Source organism: Sciurus carolinensis, unplaced genomic scaffold (genome assembly GCF_902686445.1).
Source record: "Sciurus carolinensis unplaced genomic scaffold, mSciCar1.2, whole genome shotgun sequence".
In the NCBI taxonomy this organism is placed as follows: Eukaryota; Metazoa; Chordata; class Mammalia; order Rodentia; family Sciuridae; genus Sciurus; species Sciurus carolinensis.
The window spans coordinates 269,078-285,159 of NW_025920223.1; the positions used below are offsets into that span (position 1 = coordinate 269,078).

The 16,082-nt window shown below is 47.4% G+C and overlaps 1 pseudogene; it reads right to left on the bottom strand.

Annotated features, from left to right (window-relative positions):
- Positions 1-4,644: 4,644 nt before the first annotated feature.
- LOC124975202 (uncharacterized protein C11orf98-like) lies at positions 4,645-10,477 on the bottom strand (annotated as a pseudogene).
- Positions 10,478-16,082: the final 5,605 nt, after the last annotated feature.

The window sequence follows — 16,082 nt, forward strand, 5'->3', positions numbered from 1 at the left end:
TACACACAGCTTTCTCACTTTTCTGCTTGTTTGTTCAGTCTGAATTAAAATTAGACTTTGAAAAACAAATAGGAGAGATAACTATCTGCATGGATGCAGTGCAAGGATTAAGAGAAATAAGGTGTACCAAGTGCCTGGTACACAGTAAGTGCTCAATAAAGTGGAACAGAGATTCCAGTTCCTCCAAGACAGCAAGAAATCAGAAAGGTGCTGTTCATGAAGGTCTGCAGGAGTTCAGAGGAGAGGGAGATGGCGGCGGGCAGAGGGGCAGGGAAGGGGAAACCAGGTCAGTCTGGGTCCATAAGCGTGGCTGGGAGGTGCCTGGTGGGAAAGGCAGGCAGTGTCTGGGGTCAGTGCACCATTGGGTTTGGCTGGCATGTTGGGTCCCGAATGGAATGAGCACTAAATTTTCCATTATCCTCAAACCTCTTCATTCACACACGATGGAAGTGTTGATTGCAAATTGTCTCCTTCCCTTTATTCTAGAAGCACAAGAAATTTGACTTGGCAAATTCTGTTTTGCTAGATGTTTTTCTGCATGTAGTTTCAAAGTTGTTTTAGAAACCACCCTATCGTCTGTGATTCAAATTTCGGCCTTAGTAAGACAGAGCTAAATCCCACTTAGTCTAAATTAAGGGGAGTTTGGGAAAGTGATGGCCAGCCGCTGCCTGTGGGAACCACCTGCTGCCCCCCCGCCCATTTGCAGGGTCCCGGGGGGCCCTGAGATGATGCCCACCTCTCTCATGTGTAGACACTGGGATTCTGTGTGGAGCACTGGTCTCTCCAGACAGCTGTTCTGAAGCCTCAGTGTTTGTCTTCATTCCTTCACAAACTTCTGTGGTCAGCCACACACAGGTGCATGAGACCATTGGGGTTTGCAGTCTGGGCCATGCTACCAGGCTGGCGATGAGGATCAGGTTCCCAGTGTGATGAAGCCCTCCTCTCCTGCCTCTGATCCCGGCTCAACTCTACCTTCCTCCTCTGCTCCTTGGGGTGGGGAGCTTGGGCCATTTGAATGCAAGAAGGCAGAGGACTGCAGAGGTTAAGAGCCTGGAGTCCACAGCCAGGTCTAGTCCTGGCCTCTGTCTTCTGCCCTGTCAGCTGCTGGGACTTTGAACAAGTCTCTCAGTCTCTGTTCTTCAGTTTCCCCACCTGTAAAATGGATATAACAATGACACTAACTTCACAAGGCAGTTGTGAGCATTTGTTGAATTAATAATTGTAAATTTCTTATAGCTGTGACTGACCCCAGGGGACATTTATCCAGATGTTGGTAAACCCTCATAGTTTCTTGTCCTCTCATCCTCCCATGAGGCTGTCCCTCCCTCCCACTACTGTTCCACTTCAGACTTCTCCTGCCATCCTTCATTCGTTCACCTAGGCTGGGCACCTGCTGAAGAACAGACCCTGACTGCAGTTGCAGGGACACACTGATGGACAAGGTCATCGTGGCTCTTGCCCAGGGAGCTTCATCAGGGGACACTTGCACACATTCAATCCATGCCACCTGGCAAGAAGCATCCCTCCAACCTGCTGATACTCTGGAAGGCTGAGGCTGTGTAGGAGAAGCACCTGACCCAGGCCTCACAGTTGGCCAGTGGCAGAGCCCCATCTGAGCCTCCTGTGGTCCCAACTTGTCAGCCCCCAAGGCTTCCTGGGGACTTCTGTGTGCTCCTGGTATGTGGCAGCCCAAGGAAGCCATCCTCAGACAGATGGCACTCAGTGCAGCTACAGGGCTCCCCAGTATGCTCCATCTCATCTGTGCTGCTGGGACAGGGGATCACAGGAAGAAGCAGGGGGTGCCTGCAGGATGGAGTGACCCAGGGCAGTTTGTGAATGCTGCTCTGCTCTCCTCTCCTCTCCTTTCTAGAAAGGACAGGTAAATAGCTTAGCTGTGGCTTGGTGAGGTGGAGTGTCCCTGGGACAGCCTGGAATAGCTTCTCTCCCAGGGCCCCCGAGAGAGCTCACTTTGCCAACTCCTGCTTTCCAGCCTCTGGCTTCTGGCACCATGAGAGCATGCCTTATCTGGCCACCCAGTTTGTGGCACTTTGTTGTGACCACCCCAGGAGAACCCCACAGTCTTTTGCCCCTGCTCGTCTCCTGGCATGAAGTTGTGGCTAGAGAGGGACCCATTTTTCTAGCCCTTTGGATAATGCTCTGAAGAAAGTTCATCCAGGGTGGACCAGACCTGCAGCCCAGAGCACAGGGCTGGATGAGAGGAGGCAGGAAGGTGCCATCCTCAGGTGCTGGCCACATGGCAGACACCCTCTGGCCTTGAACAGAGCCTGCACCCCACTAGGCATCACTGTGCCTAAGCTCAGGCAACCAGTTGGGGGTGCATGGGAAATGAGGGGTCAGGGCTGTCATTGTAGATTTGGGAGCCACCTACCTGCAGGTAACATGTAGGTATAGGTAAATGGCAGACCAGCCTTGTCCACTGCAGGGCCTTCTTCCCAGGAAACACCATTCTGATCTGAGATCCAGCAAAGATGAGAGCAGTCTCATACCAGGTTCAGCCAGTGTCCCTCCTAGGCACCTCTCTGTAAATTTGATATTTATTTTCGTTAATCAAAGTAGGAGCCTAATCAGCATTGATTTCTACACTTCAGATTTTTGCAACTTTGATCGATGTGTGTTTGTGTGCTTTCAAAACACGTGATATTAGTAGGCACATATTCCTGGCATGTGAATAAATATATGTGATTTTATCTAAATATCCCAGTGTATGCACATCATCTGTGTGTTTTGTTTTTTGGGCTTCATGCCCTGATCCAACATGCTGATACTGGGGTTTGCTTCGATTCTCTTTTCAAAGGTCTCTGCATTTCTCGGAATACCGGTTCCAGAGAAGTGTGCAAAATGACAGCAGGACACGCAGTGCTCCAGGAAGGGCCTGGCTGGGATGGTGTTAACCAGGGAATGCCCAGAAACAGTTCCCGTGAGACATGACCAAAGGAATCCCAGGTCAGGTGGTGGCATGGGGTAGCACTCTGAATCCATCAGCGCAGTCTTCCACACACAGGGCTGCCATTTCTGCTTGTGGCTTAACTGGCCCCAGCCAGTCGAGTAACCTTGGGGGTCTTAAAGACCTCACCAGCCCCGGGCTGTACATGTTAACAGGGGCCAGTCCAGCACCAGGGTTGCCTATCCCCTCATCTGGGGGTACGAAACACAGCTAGGACAAGGATGAGGACAAGGATGGAGGCAGGGAAGGTTCTCAAACACTTCCATTGGTGGGTAGAGTCCCCAGGAGGGAGCACAAGGCAGCAGGTGCCAGTGGACCTGGGGAAATGCATGTATGCCAAAGACCAGGAACGTTCTGGGGGGTTTCTTTGTGCAACCTGATAACTCAGTTGCTGGAGAAGACCCTGGACTGGGGAATCAATGACAAGAACCTTTGAAAAGGATCAGTGGGTCTCCCTGGAATCCCCTCCTCCCAACACTGAAGCATCAACAAACTCCCAGCTTCCAGGTGACTTGGCCTCCTGTGACCAGCATTTCTCTCAGTCTAGGCAGCAGATGGTACCCAAGCCCCAGGGCAGCTTGACCAGGCTTGTCAGTGCCAGTGGCCATCGCTTAGGTATCCCCAGTCTGGAGATTCTTGGTCCTGGAAGGGATTGGTGGGCAACTGTCAATGGCAGCTCACATTTGCATGAGCCACAGCAAACCCAGGTTGCCCCCAAATCCACACATGGAAGCCCTAGCTCCTGAGGTGATGCTATTTGGAGATGGAAACATGGGAGGTGATTAGGGTTAGATGAATGCATGAGGGTGTGGCCCTCATGATGGAATTAGTGCCCAGAGAGGAGACACCCGAGAAATTCATCACCTTCTCTTTCCTCCATATGAACAGGCTAGGAAGAGAACCCTCACCAGACCCGACAGGCTCGCCCCTGGCCTCAGACTTTCAGCCTCCAGTTCTGTGAGAACCTAAGTGCATGTGTGTTTTAAGCCACTTGTTTATAGTGTTTTGTTGTGGAAGCTCACACTGATCATACAGACTGTGGTAAGCAGGCAATGTGTCTGTGAGTACTCTGAACTGAGTATCCCAGCATCATATGTTGAAATCCTAACCCTAGGACCTATGGCTGACTGTATTTGGAGATAGTCTTTTTTTTTTTTTTTTGATATTATTAAAAGCATAATCCAGTGAAGGAAGCAAGATGAATGTGAAGTAAAGTGGCTTGCCCATCCTGGTCACACAGGGGCCAAGGCAAGACTGGGATTAGGATCCTTACCCCCATGTCATTCCTACAATAATCTCTATTATTGTCAGAAATGGAAAGTTGGAGAGATACAGAGACCAGGTCATCAAAGACTAGCTCCTCATTATTTTTGCTCAAGTAATTCTGTGTTTCTATACTGTCTCCATCCACACCCATAGACCTTTTCATGGCCCATCCACCATTTCTACACTTTATTACACAAATCAGTCAAAGCTCTAGGGATTTATTATAAACAGAAGTTGGGTCCCCTTGAATCTTTCTTTTCTACCCTCTTCCCTCCCAACATATCCCTCCAGGGGAAGTCAGTAAGCCACCATGTAAGAGGAACAGGGATGAGTGAAAGCAGGTAATGCTTTCTTCAAAACCCTCTGAAATCCTGTTGACTCCAGTTGAAAATCTGATGGAAGAGGTAAGGGCTTTAGCTCTCATCCTCAAGATTCTTCATGTCTACATCCTGAGGGGGTTTTGATCTTCTTTTGTCATTTGGGCTGTGGTTTACTAGTCCTGGCTGGTTTTGAAGGGATTTCCACTTCCATTGCTGCCTTCTCTTTCTGAGCAAGCCAGATCTGCTGCAGGAGTTTTCTGCATTTCTTTCCTGAGAGAGTAATATTGGCACATGCACTGGATGCCTGCTTCTTGAGGTGATGCTGTGTGATCAGCCCTTCATCTATCACATCCCTGATCATCTGATGCATCAGTTGCTTCTTTCTGTTTGACACTCACCAGCACTTGAACGACTTCTTCTTCAGTTCCATTTGGGGCCAGTTAACCTTCCCCCTGGACCACCCATGGCTGCTGCCCCTCACTCCTCTGTGGTCCTCCTGGAGATACTGTCTTTATAGTGGCAGCCAAGTCAAAATGAGGTCACCCAGGCCATCTCTAGTCCAACCTGACTGGTGGTTGTCTTCATGAGAAGAAATAGGGAATCTAGACACATTGTGAGGAAGACACATGTAGACAGCCATCTGAAAATCAAGGACACCAATGCTGACCACAGTACCATGTCAGGCTTGAGTCCTCCAGAACTGACAGGAAATAAATGTATGCTGTGCAAGCCTTCCAGTCTGTGGCACTCTGCTACAGCAGCCCCAGGGAACTGAACCAGCAGTGCAGCCTCCAGAACAGCCTCGATGATGCTTCCTCCCAGGCACGAGCCCATATCCACAGAGAAACAGGACCAATAGAATATGTATGTGTAAATATTAACAGATTTATTTTAAGAAGTCACAGGCAGGCAAATGCTGGAGACTCAAGCAGGAGCAGACACAGAATTCTCTCCCTCAGGAAAGCTGAGTTTGGTTCTTGAGGCTGGGACTGATTGAATGAGACCCACCCACATTTTCAAAGCTGTTCTCCTTTACTTAAAGTCTGCTGACTACAAGTGTTAACCACACCTGTAACCTTTTTTTTTTTTCCCAGACAAACACCTGGATTTGAATCTCATATAGTCACTGGGTGCTACAGGCTGGCCCCATTAGCAGCATGATGATCCCCCACCTCAGGAGTGTGGGCTGGACCTGACACCACATTTCTTGTGAGAAAATAGAGCAAAAGTGATGGACTGTTACTTCCAATTATAGGGTCATAAAAATACTGTGGCTCTTCCTGACCCCAGTCTCTCTCCTCTGTCATACTGGAGCAAAGTAGGTTTTTGGAGAGGCCCACAGGGCAGGGAACTGAGGGAGGCTCCTGGCCACCAGCCAGCAAAGAGCTGAATCCTGCCAATAGCCACATGAGAAAGCTTGGCAGTGGACCCTCCCTCAGGTCAACCTGGAAATGACTCCAACCCCACCATCAACTTGACTGCAACCTATGAGAACCAATGAGCCACACCCTGTTCCTGACAACTAGAAGCTCTGAAAAAATAGCATAGCTTCTAGCTGCTCAGGGAAGGGGAAAATTGTCAGGTGGCACAGGTAACTGATCTACCATCCGAGACCCTCTGCCTGAGGTTGGCCTGAGCTGCTTGCAGATCCGAGGAGGCCAGAGCCTCCTACTTCCTGTGCTTCTAGTGGCTACTGTCTACCTGGATTACTCACCTGCTCCATCCCAGTCCTGACTTTTCCCACCTGGCAACAACTTTTCATCTTCCAAGGCTCTGATATTATCTCTGCAATAACAGGATTTAAATAGTGCCTCCCCTCTCCTCCCTGAGGCCCTCATCCCTGTCCCTTCTCCCTCTGCCTGGGTAGATACAACTTCTCACACACCTTGGCCTCCTGCCTCTTCCCCAAAGCCAACTGTATTCAAGCAGGGACCCTGTGCTGGGTTCACTTGTCCACCCTCATGGACTTGAAGTTCTCAGTAATTTTTGATCACCCACACTGGGTTTGCATTTTGCACCAGGGGCTGCAAATGACAGAGCTGGTCCTGCTCCTTCCATGTTGGGTGGTTGGTTTTCTATGACCCTCCAGCCTGCAGGCTGCTGAGAATGGGGACTAGTTTAGTTACACTTGGGCTCTCTGGAAGTGCCTGCTGTGTAGAAGGGCTCACTAGGTGATTAAGCAAATGTTTCCAAGAAGCAGAGGCTTCCTAGTGGCTCCAGATTTGGGTGGGTGAATCCAGGCCTGGCCAGGTGAATCCAGAGAGAGTAACCTCCCTAATTTGAAGCCTGGGAGGAGCCACTCCATCCAGGTTGACTCCTTGCACAATGGATGCTGGAGGCAGAGTGGGCTGAGGCACCCTTATGCTGGTCTGGGCATTATATGTCACAGGCTAATGGAGTGCCTGTGTCAGAACACCACTCCCAGCAGAAAACCTAACAGCTGGGCTGCCATTTGAATGTCACAAAATTGCTACTACAAGGCAGTCCATAGGGCTGGTAGCAACATTGGGACATTGTGCAAAGCCCTGGGTTCCATCCCCAGCACCACAAATGAATAATCAAAAATCAGTCCAGGCTAGATTTCACTCACCCAATCCAGAGGCAATTTGCACATGTAGGGGACTTTGTTGAAAAGTATTCTGGAAACAAGCTGGTCTTGGCCTGTGAGGCAAGTGGGCAGAGATGGGCTGATCCACATTAGAGGTTGAGGTGGGGCATGGGCATCGCCTCCCTAAGTCTGTCCCTTATCTGCCACAACAGGTGAAGGCAGGAACCATGGCTTGGGAAGGCTTTGCTGGGCTTGGGTTCCAGGCACCAAAAATAAGGTATGCCAATAACTGAACTCTTGTTTTGGGCACTCTGATTCCATTCTGTGTCCTGAGGCTACAGACGGGGCAGACATTCACTGGGAAACAGAGATAAAGAGACAGGGAGGGGAGGGGCTTGGGCACCATCCTCTGGTTTCTACAAACTTGGTTTCCACACCTGCCCTGCATCTGATCACAGGATGTGACCTGTCATGGACCACTGCATGACCTGCCTGGGCCACCTGCCATGGCCTCCTGCCTCCCTCCTCTCCTCCACACAACACCCCCACTCAGGAGACATGATTCCCAAATACACAACAACCTGCCCAGGGCAGGCACTCCCACTATCTCCTTTACTGGGCTCACATGGAGGCCACAACTGACACTGCCCTTGTCATCCCAGGGCCAGGAACCAGAGAGGTGGTAGAGTTACATGCACCACAGCACCCAGAAATTACTCAAACTAGCCAGTCTAAGCCTGTATGCCCTGCCTTTTCCATTTCTTTGTAGGAGAACCACAATAAAGACACTTATCCACAGTTTCCTTCCCTCCCTCTGCCTCACAACAGACCCTGGTGCTCCCCCTATGTCCTCACCCCCTCCCTGTGGTGTGTGTCCTCCCTCTCTGGGAACTGTGAATAAAATTATCTTTCTAATGGCGATGTCTCCTGATCTGTCTTACTTTACTTCAGATTTTATATTAATACCCTATGTAAAAACAGTAAAAACAAACAAAGCCCACTCAGTCTTCCTTCCCATCACCAGGACAGGCAGAATAATTAAATAGGTACCTCTCTTTTAGTCCCCTCATCCACTCATCCCTCCACTCATTCATTTGTCTATTCATTCACTGATCCATTCATCCACCAGCCACCCATTTACCCATCCACCCTTCCATCTACCCATCCACCCATCTACCCATTCACCCACCCATCCAACCATTCATCTATCCATCCACCCTACCTTCCTTCCTTCCTTCCTTCCTTCCACCCATCCCATATTAACTGAGCAGTGTGGTAGTTTTTAAACATCTCCCAGAGTACAGCTTGTCCTTCTACTTTGTCACAATATCTTTTTGGCTTACGAACTTTAAATTTTTCAAAGTTAAATTTATTTCTTATTCTGTATATTATGCTGTTGGAATCTTACCACATCTTTCTCTAAATGTCCTAAAAACATTCTCCTATATTTTCTCCTAAAAAGTCCATATTTTTTTAAATATTTTGCCTTCTCACATTTAGGCCTTTAATCTGAGTTATTTTCATGTCCTCATGACCAAATCACCTCACCAAAGTCCACCTCCTAATGCCATCACCTTGGGTCTCAGATTTCAATATGTGAATTTGGAGGAGACAATGCCCAACAATTTGATTCAATTCCGACATCTATGGTTGGTTCAGATCCCATAAGTTAAGGGACAGTCCCATACAACAACTCCCACCCAATGTCAGATGCTAATGGGGCTAGGCAGGTGCCCCAGGTTGCCTGCACCCCCATCCCCTGATTGCAAACTTGGAGGTTCCTGCAATCATCCTCAGATCCAGTGATTCTCTAGAATGACTTTTGGGACTGAAGAAAGTATTCTACTTCTAATTACAGTGTAATTACAAAGGACCCCTGAGAAGAGCCAAATGGAAAATGTATAGAGGTGAGGCCTGAGGGGAGGAGGGCATGGAGCTTCCAGGCCCTTCCCAAGTGTGCCACTGTCCCAACACCCGAATATGCTGTCCAACCCAGGAACTCCTTGAGGGTGGTACTGAAATTTCATTATTCACAATGATGGATAAATCACTGGATGTTGGTGATCAAATGCAGTCTCTGCCCCTCTCCTTGCTCTGGAGGTCAGGGAATGAAGCTGGAAGGCCCCAGTTCCCAGTGACCAGCATGTATCTCCAAGCCACAGGGGCACCACCAGGCTTCACCTTTTTAGCCCAAACTTTAGAAGAACAAGAGACATTCTTTTCACTCAGGAAAATCCCAAAGATTTTAGCAGCTCTGAGCTTGGATCTGGGTATGAAGACCAAATATTTAGTTTTATTATACCACACACAGGTTTCCTTTTTTCTATTACTTTTTGAAAGTTTTGATAGTTTATATTTTTATACATTTGTCTATTTCATCTGCTGTAAATTTTTTTACATCAAGTTTCTCATGGGCTTTTTACATTTTTCTAATGAATTCTACTGTGAATTTGTGAATTCCTGATAATGTTCACTTGTGCTTTTTGCCTTTTTTTATGATCTTTAATTCCAAAAGTTTATCTACTTTGTCTTCTTAAAGAATCTACTGCACATTTGCCAGTTCTTTCTTTTGTCTATTTTCTGTCCTTGAATTTCTATCCTTGTCTTTATTATTTCTGTCCTTCCATTTCTCTAATATTAATTTCCCATTTCTTGTATTGAATGCTTACTTTATGAATTTCCACTGTAACTTGCTAACTAACAAGTGTTTTAAATTACTGTTACTGCATTAGCTATATCCCATGTTTGACTGTTCTTTAGTTCTAAGTATTTGATAATTATTTTTTCTCCTGAGACTTATTTCCTGATCACCCAGTTGCAACCTGTCTTGCCTTCCCATTGCCTCCCAGTACTTCCCTCCATGACTTACTCCTGTTCAGTCCTTGCCACACTTCCATTTCTATCATGCTGAGAGGCTCCCTGAGGCCCAGATATGAGACACACTTGCCACCCATGTCCACTGTCACTGGCCACAGGCTCTATCACCCACCCAGACTCAGGTAGCAGATAGGAGGAGAGCATCATAAAGATGACCTCAGCCACCTAGGCCTGAGGAGGCAGGGGGAGTGCAGCTTGGGCCTGGCTCACTGCAAGCAAGAAACACTGATACCATACTGCTTATGATGTTGTGGCTGTAAACTCTTGCTCCTTCCACCAGTCCCCCACTTGGGCCTTGGTGGTACATCCAACCCCTTGGCATCCCTGTTGGAACCAGAGCAGACATATATCCACAGAACCTCTTCTGCAGCAGTATCTCTACAGGTTGTTCAGCACCACCACACCCAGCCTCCTCACATCCATGTGGTAGTGGATGTCATTCCAGAGCTTCACTAGCTCCTTGCTGCTTCCTGGCACCTGGAAATTCTGAAAGAAGAACATGCCCAATCCTGGCTGCCCTCAGCTCCCTGGCTGCCAACCCTGCAAACCAATCCTGGGGAAGGGAGTAATGTCCTGGATTGAACACAATGATCATCAAATCCACAGTGTGGTGAAGCACAGCAGGTACTACAGTGCCCACAAGTCTCTGAGGAATTGTCCTGAACACCCAGGCACTTTTCAAGCTGTGCTGAGAACCTCACCTCACCCCCCAAGTAGCCAGACCTGTCAACCCACCTTGACAACCTTCACATTTCCCAACAGAGAATGGTTATCAGCTGCACAGGTGAGAAGTTAAGGCATGGAGAGAGAGACCTGACAAATCAATTTTGGGTGTATAGCTAGGGTGATATCACATTCAGCACTATAGTTTTAGTCCCAATGGGGCAGTTGTTGACCCATACCTTAAGTGAATGACCACTCAGTAGGGCCAGACCCTCAGATGCTAGGAATGTTCAAAGTTGAGTGGGATAAAGGTGACCCTATCCTTGCCCAGTGAGAGCTCACTCATCCTGAGCCAGATATGACTAACAACCAAGGGCACACAAGCTGGTACTTCCAGTACTCTGTGAGGTCCCTCCATTTACTCAACCATGACAGCCCACCCTGTTACCTCTGGTACCATATCCACTGAACTGGCAGAAGGTACTGGGAATCATATGCCCTGCTTTCTGAGGTTGTGATTCCATGGCCCTCTGCCACCTCAGGACACTCCTGCCTGCCCTGACCCAGATGCAGGACTTGACTCTGGTAAGAAGTTCCTGCACAGGACAGGTTCTGCCCATGTTAGGTATGGTGGCCATGTTTCCTCTGGCCTCAGCTCCAAGTTACATCATCAGACATACCTGTGAGCCATCATGACTGAGGTTATAACCCTCTGGGGCTTCTCCTCAGCAAGATGAAGACAGGCTGCAGTCTCTGGAAGAGGGAGAAAAATATCAATAGGTCCTAGACAGAAATGTCTTGGGAGTTCTAGGATGAGGGAAGAGTTCACTTACTGTCTAAGGCAACTGGGAGCCCAGACACAGGACTGAAAAGTGAGCAGGCCCAGAGACAGTCCCTGGGGGTTCTGTACTCTTTACAGATTCCTCTGGCTGATGGGTGGACTTAGCAAGGCCCTAAGCAACTTAGTGAGTCCCTGTCTCAAAATTAAAAATAAAAATAAATGAATAAAAAAGGTTTGGGATGTGTCTCAGTGGTTAATTGTCCCTGGATTCAATCCCTGGTACCCAAAATATCCCCTTTGGGCCAGACATATAACTATTTGGAACCTGCCCTGCATCACCCAGACACACTAATTATAAACACCACTGTTTAGAGAGGAGCATGAAGTAAAATCCTCATAGTAGATGGGCAAATAAAGGTTACAAGTGGCTTTCTATCAATAAGGTCAGGTGGTAATGCCAAACATGCTGAGATCCAATGTACCACCAGATGACTGGAGAAACACTTCTGGTTTTCAGAAATAGAAAACCTGGTAGTTCATTTTCAGAATCTAGTATTCAGACTTAATTGGATCCAATTGTAACCCTATCTTCTTCCCTGCCCTAATTCTAAAATTAGTCAATTTAGTAGACTGTAACCCCAAACTCCTTAAGTCAGAGTGAAGGGCAGCACTGCATTAGGTTAGAGATAAAAGCAGATGGACAACTCACCCAGGCACTTGCTAGGCAGGTTCTGGTAGCATAGCCTTCTACTAGAACTAAAGGTTTACCTTGCCCACTCATTTTTGGGCATAGTATCATTTTGTGTGACACTTCCTTATTTCTAACAAAACTTACTGTAGACTGAGACCCTGAGTTTATAAGACCACCTTGTTGACAAGGACACAGCTCTCCAAAGGTGGACCATGTGTTATCCACTGATTTTTTTTTCATTATTTAACACAGTATGGCACAGGATGACCACTGAACATGGACTTGATGAGGTAGTTTACTTCCTGTTTCCAATCAAGTTAAAGTTTATCCAGTGAGGGTAGGTCACCCTGAGCTTATGTCCTGTTGGGTGTAGTGGAAGCAGCCTCCACCTCCCTCTGCACCCTGCCCTACCACTCAGGCTTACATCTAGAAGCCAGAAGGCTGCCTGCAGCTTCTCCTGCTAGACCAGGACACAGGCAAACAGCAGGACCACATCCACATTGTCCAGGAGGTGCAGGTAGAGCTGGATCTCCAGAATGGTAGCAATCAATGACTGTGTTTTCCAAGGTCATCCTGCATGTCTTGGCACAGCATGCCTGCCAGGGTCACCAGTTCTGCTGGGGGCTGTAAGTGGCCCTCATGCTTCTTCAGCTGCACCATGAATCTCTGCATTCTCTCCATCACAGAGTTTGTTCTTCCCATCTATCAACTTTCAGACCAAGTCTGTGTGGTATGTGACCCGAAGGGCAGCAGCACTTGCACAGGACAGTAAGAGTGAACTTGAGAGAGGAGACCTACATCACATACCCTCTAATTTCCTTCTAAACACCCTAATGGTTCGTGGTGCAAAGCACTGACCTGGGTGCTGTCTGTAATCATTCACCTGGGGTCTGAGCTCCTCCTCTGTCCCCTACACTTATCCACAGGTCCACTGGTCTGGCCATCTCCTTTCTCCTGACTCCTTCTCCTCCAAGGGCTGAAACTTTCCTCTCACTCCTGGTGTGGCTTCTGGTTCACCAGAGGCCCTGGGCTGCCAGATGGGGAGTAATGTTCCACCTCACTTCACATGCATACACCCTATTCACAGCAAAGACACAGCTGTTGCCAGCACCAGTCCCACTAGTATGATAAACACATTTCCTGGATCAAACTCTCTTACTCCAGAGCACCCCATCAAGGGATGAGCTCTCCACCTGGGGGCTGGGGAGTTTGCTGGTGATGTATTTTGAGACATAAGAACTTATTCACTGCCTAATTTGCTTCTGGGGAATACTCTTCTGAAAATGAGGCCTGAATGTGCCCTTCTGGAGGCAGGGAATTCTCCCTGTTTGGGCTCTCTGGCCATGGGTCTGGCTTGGTGAGGTTGTCCCTAGCAGGAACTAGGCACACTCTCATTTAATCCTTTTCCCCCAGCCCCTTGACTGAAGGAAACTCTGAAGTTTCCAGGGCCATGGACAGAGCTCTCTCAGGACCCAGGTTTCCTCCAGCGCTCCACCGTTGGCTGTTGGGGAGGACAGGGCTGGGTGCAGATTGAATGGGATCCTTAACCAAGAAAAGAAAATGGCTATGTTCTCTGAGGGAATATGCAGGGAAGAGGGGCCGGGTGGAGACGGTTGGGTTGTTTGGCTTCCTGACTGCAACAAATCCTGCCACGTGCTCCTACATTTTCCGATGTGTTGCACTGGGAAGTGAGGTCAGGCAACAGCATCATGTCCACATATGGGGAAGGTTCTTCTCTTCACACCTTAGGTCCAACTCCCAAGCCACTGGGGATTACCACCAAGTTGCTCTTTTGAGACTCCTGAGGCAGTGTCCCCTTGGCCCCACTCCATGTGCCAGACCATCCCTCCACTCATGGAGTCCCCAGAAACCCAAAACCTACCAGCCTCCACTGGCAGACGCAGTCAGACACACCCTCAGAGAAAGAGGCATGAGAAGGGCTCGGATGCTACCAAGCTGCAGTCAATCCACACAGGCCTGGAGACCTGGGGCCAGGATGCGGGAGGAGAAAGAGGAAACCATGATATGTGCCATCCCTGCTCCAGTCACCTTGAACAGAAGCAAAGTTGGACTGGCCCGTCTGCCCTCCTGCAGGTTTCATCCACACAGACCTGAGGACTCCCTTGCATGTGGTGCACACAGGAGCCACATACTTTGGAGCTGTTTGTTGGAGTGACTCTGAAGTCCTGAGACCTGGGCACCTGGAGCATGTGCAGGAAAGGTGCCAAAACCTTGGGCAGAGATAGACCAGTAATGTGCACTCAAGAGACAATCAGGATGCAATCCCTGTACCTGATGAATGATCACTAAATACACCATGGTTCCGAGGACCAGCTGCTGCAAGCTTGTTATAATTAGGTTAGGGCTATTGTTGCCATGGTACAGTTAAATGATGTGTTCCAGGACAGCAATATGCAGTGTATCCATATGAAATAATTTAGATATGCAGAGGTAGATTACTTAGGTCATATCATTACACTTTGGCTGCCCATGGGAAATACAATTATTTTGCATTAGTATTTCTATTAGTCATTTTCATTTTCAATTTTTGTTCTGTGCACTTTCTTATTTTTATAAGATAACATTTTTTCTTTTCTTCTATTTTTAGGTTTATTTTCAAGACATAGAAATAGAAAATAGGACTATAGATTTGGGAGAGGCAGTCCTGACTGACCCAGTCTCTGAGGCTGGAGTGACCCTGACTTAGTGAAGAACATGGTTAAATCAGAGTCTGTGAACTTCTCTCTTGCTCATGAGGAAGATTTTCCAAGGAAGCATTCACCTACATGTTGCCTTTAAGCATGAATAAATTTACAAGCTAAACCATCCAACCACCTATATTATTAAATTCAAATGAGCTTAATGCACTTTATTATTCTAATTCATTGATATAAATCGGTTACTTTGTTGTTTACCACTTCTTGAACACCCAAATTATCCCTCAGAAAGTGGTAACTGATTATAAAAATTGTTTTTTTGACCAGTCCATCCTGTCTCTGAGCTGATGTAAAAACACTTCCCAGAGGTCCTGGACCCTTGACCTCCCTTGAATGTGACCTTTAAGTTCTGTGATCATTTTTTAATTCTAGGTGGGGGATTGTGTTATTTGTCAGGCACCAAACTCCAGGGCTCAGAGAATCCTCCTGCCTCTGTTACAGAAGGGATCATTGTTCCACTCAGCAGAGAATTGTAGAACAGGACACAATTGTAACAAACAAGCAGCACATTCATTACACTTATTAACTATTCCTGAAGCCTCTATAATCTTTGTCTTTTCTGGGTCTAGAGAGAGGTAGTGGGATTAGGTAGGTCTACAAGATAATGATTGAATTATTTGTTTACTTGTATCAGATGCTGGATTTTTACTGGTTATAGACAAAAGCCTTCACTTCTGGCAAGTTCCAATTATGATGAATTTTTCATTTGAGAATATTTTTCCTTCAAACTATGCAAAAATTCTGCCTTCTATACACTAAGATTGCAAGTATATTTACACTAGATGACATGGAAAACTGAAATCTAAGCCTGAGTTGCAGTTGCCTGAATGAGCACCTTTCCCTAGAAGCTTGTTCTGCCTTATGTGGTACATGAATGACAAAACACATATTTACATGTTTTATCAGAATTAGAACACATACTTAAGCAAACATCTGCAACTCTTGATGCAGTTTTTCCCCTCTACACTACATTTTTCTTCACCTTGGCTATCTGAGGTTGAACTCTGTGCAATGAGCAGAACACCACAAATACTGGGCATTAAGAAAGGAACAGCTTCCTCCTCTTCAAGCAGCAGTTTGGTTGCCTTCTCAGATAAACAGCATTGAAGGTGCATTCAAGACATTTACAGTGCTGAATTCTCATGTTCTTCCCAGATAGGCCTAATCGGTCAGGGATCCACATTTTCCAGACTGATGTTAATCCATATAAAGAATATGCTAAGGTTGTGAAGAACAGTGATTCTGAAAGCAACT